Genomic DNA, 5,130 nt, shown 5'->3' on the forward strand with positions numbered 1-5,130 from the left:
AGATTTCCGCACACACAACACATTTATCAGTTGATGACTCAGAAACTTTTCTGTGTTTGTGATGAAGTTAGACATGAGACTGTATATCTTTGTATATATCTAATAGCACATCTTTTTATAAATGAAATCCAGATGGGAAACTTTATCATTTAGGCAGCAAAATCCCTCAAAGACATGGCATCACACACAAAACACAGCTACGTCACAAACATATTGTTCTTGAGTTGTTATCATATCCATCATGAAAACCAACACACCAAAAGATATTATATTCTCTTATAACACCATATTTAGTGCCACTTGCTAAGATCCGCATCACTATTAGTAATACTTGATTTGAACACACCCCAAACCATAAATGTTAAACTTCAGTAAACTTTCTTCCTGCTGGAAATCTATTAATGATAAAATAAAACCACATATTTCCTAGAAAACAAGACCTTGACCAAAATGTATGCACCTCTTGACAGAAACAACATCACAACATTTATTTCCATCAAGAGGTGCACCCATTTTTGGTCAAGATCTTGTATTGACAATGCAAGAGTGTCTTCCAGCACATCCCAAAGACTTTCAATGAATTTAAGCTCTGGACTCAGAGGTGTTAATTCATGTGTGAAAATGATTCTTCATTCTCCCTTCTAACCATTCTTTCACAATTTGAGCCTGATTAATCTTGACATTGTTATCCTGGAATATGGCCATGATACATTCCCACATGGTTGTTTAAGAAAAGAAAAGCTACACTTCATCAATTAGGGTTAGACGAACTGTTGCCAAGCATATAACAGGCTAGAAACATAATAATCACTGCAATAATGATCCAATCACAGACTCTTACACATTTGCCTATTTTAACCCAAACAGAGACAATTTTTTTGGCCGCGCAGTGAAGATTTTAGAAATTTCTGAAGAAATTTTCTGAAGAAATTTTAAGTGGAGCTGCATGAAAAATTCCTTCCTATAGCATATTGTTCTGGCTGTTTTATAGTCCACCAGTTGAAAAGTTGGTAAAACTTTAAGGTAAGGGTACATGAATTATCATAAATTCATGCATGAATTCTGCATTCATTCATGCATTAATATCTCATGAATCATCAGGAACTAACACAAGTTCAACATTTTTCATTCATGACTTCATGGATGAACAACACCTTTTAATTAAAACATTAACTAAGATGAGCACATCATCATGAGTTATGATTTATTTCGCATGATCATGATGTTTTCTTTGTTCACAGTTATGCCACCATTAATAGCACATTGTTCATCAGTGTTTCAAAGGACTAGTCACCACTTTAGTTGAGGGGCCGCACACATGATGAAGTCATTGATAGATAATGTTTAGTTAATGATGACTACTGTATTTGAATGTCAACAGAATTTGTGTGCTATGAGTTGCGATTGGTCTATTTTGGGGTCTTTCCAATACAGTAGTCATCATTAACTAAGCATTATCTACCAATGACTTCATCATGTGTGTTGCCCCTCAACTAAAGTGGTGACTAGGTTACGGACCTAGACAAAGAACAAAGAAAACATAATGATCATGTGTAATAAATCATAATTCATGATGATGTGCTCATCTTAGTTAATGTTTTAATTAAGGTGTTGTTCATCCATGAAATCATGAATGAAAAACGTTGAACTCGTGTTAGTTCCTGATGATTCATGAGATATTAATGCAGGAATGAATGCAGAATTCATGCATGAATTTAAACATGAATTCATGATAATTCATATACCCTTACCGTAAAGTGTTACCGAAAAGTTTAATTTTAAAAGCACACATCTGCGCAAGAAGTCACCTGGTTTGAGGCATCAAATCATCACAAACATGCTGCACATCATCAGTTTAATACGTTTTGGGTTAGTTATATGATATGAACTACAGTATAAAATTGGCAAAACAACATATTCGGATAGACTAATGAAATAGTGAAATATTAGTCATTTTGGATAAAAGTGTCAGCCAAATGCATAAATATAACAATTCCTGCAGCATTTGGGCAGAATGTGAGCCAGACCTGTCATGTCTTACATGAACACAAAAACATGTCTCAAACGTGAGCAAAGTATCGCTTCTGATAGAAAAGATTAGTCAGACACGTGTCATACAATGATGACACTGATAATTCATCCCACGGGAAAGAATCTTGATTACCCCTACAATAGCAGGTAAATAAATACTTTTAGATTTTGTTTCTCCGAGAGAGCAAAGACATTAAATAGAGAACATTTATGCCTCCTGTTTCTTATGTTTTTCTTCTGAGCAAAAGGCCCCAGTAATCTCACATGCGCCTATTAAATGAATCTCAACAGTTCTGTCATGACAACTCACTGAGAGATTAGCATGGTAATGGTAATGGATTTGGTAATGTTAATGTATTTGGACTTGGCGGAATATGTCTGCTACACTGCTGCTTCTGCAGAGCAAGTACTGAGACTTGCTACTGCCAATACATTCACAGGCATTGCTGTGAGCAAGTAAGACATGCTCCTGCTGCTGCACATGTAACACATGAATTAACCCCAGTATAGCAGATCTACACAGGTGGAGCTGGGGAAGGTGGAGGGTTTCTGAAAGCGGCTGCAGACTGCTAACAGCAACAATTTGAATATTGAGCCGTATTTCATTGGCCGCTGATGCAACAGCAACCGATCAGCTGCGCTATGTAGATGACGATGTGATCGCTACCAAATGATTTAAAGACCTATCAGCCTGCACCATCTAGAGTTTTATGCCAGAACTTGGTATATGTTTTCAATTTTTAACATTTCTCATAAATCTCTTCTATGACCAAAAGATCTGAGCAGCTATCAGACATCAATTATACCAATTTAATTATATCCCTATACTCTATGTCTACATCTGCCATGTTCTTTTCAATTCTTTCTCCCAACAAATTTCAGTCAATTCAGTCATCGAGTCAATACTTCAGACATACCTGAAAACTTTCCTGAACAACAAGCGGGCCTGTGTAATAAAGCTTCTTCTGCAATGTTCTGAAAGGACAACGAAAGTAGGATGGATGAGGTTTGATCAAAGTTAAATGTTTTATTTATATGCAACATATTCAACATTACTTAGATCCAGCCTAACCTTTCCTTACAATCATGAAGGAGTATTTCCTATACTTCCAGTTAAACTCTGAATCAAGTTCCTTCTCAGATGTGATTCGGTGCTTCCACAAAAGACCTGAAAGAAACAAATGATTCTCTTTCACATTTCAGGCTCCACCTTTGTTAAAGCAAAGAAAACTTTAACATTAAGACACTGACCTTAACCACCATACAAAACAATTTGAGCTGGCTGGACACAGAGTTAGGTGTATGTTTCAGGCTCTGAATTGAAGAGGCAGATTCACTTTCCCTCATAGCATCTTGCTTCTGGGTTTAGAGAGACCGAGACAAAGACACTCTAATCCTTCATTGTCGTTCTCAGGACATACTGTTTTAGACGCGATGATGAAAGCGAAACAATCTGTTGCTTTCGTCATTCTCAATGCAGATCAGTAAACACTTGGAATCTCTTATATTATGAGGTAAAAAAGGCGTACTCTGGCTCTAGACATAATACCTTATAGCATAATAAGAAAAGAGATGTAGCATTAGCAGTTATGACCCAGATGTGAACCACTTCACTACAGGAAATTGTAAGTTAAAGTCTCTAGATGGAAGAGAAGAGATAAAAAAATAGAACAAAAAGAACTGCTGTGATCCTGAAACATGAATGACCGAATGAACTATGTGTATAAAAAAAAATTCTATAAAAATACAAAAAGCAGCGTTTTAATGATTTACAGAGTATTCTTTCATTATCTATAACTATATGATGTGGTTAAAAAAAAGATACATGGATTTAGTTTTATTTATTTACATTAAGTTATAGATAAGATGCATTTATAAAGGCAATGTTTTCAATTAGGCTAAGTTACATTTATTAGGGTTTTAATTAAAGGCTAAAGTCATGTAAAAATAGATATTATTTTGCAGCTGCTCCCACAGACCATAATAGTACAGTATGTACATAAGCGATATAAATGCACATTTCACTTTTACTTTAGGGAAAAAAAGTGTGATTTTTGTTGCTGTGAAAGTTTTCTAGCTTTTAAAGAAATGCTTACTCGTATTTACATTTCAGTAAAGAAGAATAACTACACTAGCTACGCTAAAACATATCTCCATTTACAGTATCAACTTCTTTTCAGTTAATGTAACATTTTGAATTCAGTGAGCGGTAACAGAATAACTATAGTAAACGATTCACTGAAAACAGTCATTCAGTTCAATTGCAACTGTACATGTGAGTCAAATATGCACATTTGATTTCAATCAGGTTCCATGTCATTTACTGAAAACATATTGGAAAGACCAACAATTCAACATCATCATTAGAAAGGATAATATTAAAAGAGAATTAAGGTGAAATGAGAGGGGAAAATGTGTGTTTGATATCCAGTAATGTAATCGTTCTTTAACATTACACCAGATTGCTTTAGGCAGCCCAGTACAAGGATGGGAATTTCACTCTCTCCATTATACTGAGCCTGTTTTCCTGAAACCTAATGACCAACAACCTATCCTATATCATTTCCCACTCAAAAATAATCCTAACACGACTGTATGTTCTTCATTTGCGCACATGATGTTTTTCAAATAAAGTAATTATTCAAATATAAGGCTGATCATCTTGAAGAGAACTTCGAGAGAACTTCTTGAGAGAAAGTTTTAAAGTTTGTGGTCTTAATGAGTCTAACAACAACCCTTTGACCCCCAGCCTAGCCCTTACCTGTTAAAACATACACCACCCCCATACCCCCCCTCCCCCAACACACACACACACACACACACACACACACACACACACACACACACACACACACACACACACACACACACACACACACACACACACACACACACACACACACACACACACACACACACACACACACACACACACACACACACACACACACACACACACACACAGATACTTGGATGATGTCTTCAGCCCAGAGGCCTAATGTTATGTTAGTCATTAGGTTTCATCCACCTGTCCTCATTTTGGATGCACTGATTGGTTCTCACAGAGCACCAATACTTGCCCATGCCACAAAATATTTC

Source organism: Siphateles boraxobius, unplaced genomic scaffold, assembly GCF_051911475.1.
Source record: "Siphateles boraxobius isolate OS27281-9 unplaced genomic scaffold, OSU_SipBor_1 86, whole genome shotgun sequence".
Lineage (NCBI taxonomy): Eukaryota > Metazoa > Chordata > Actinopteri > Cypriniformes > Leuciscidae > Siphateles > Siphateles boraxobius.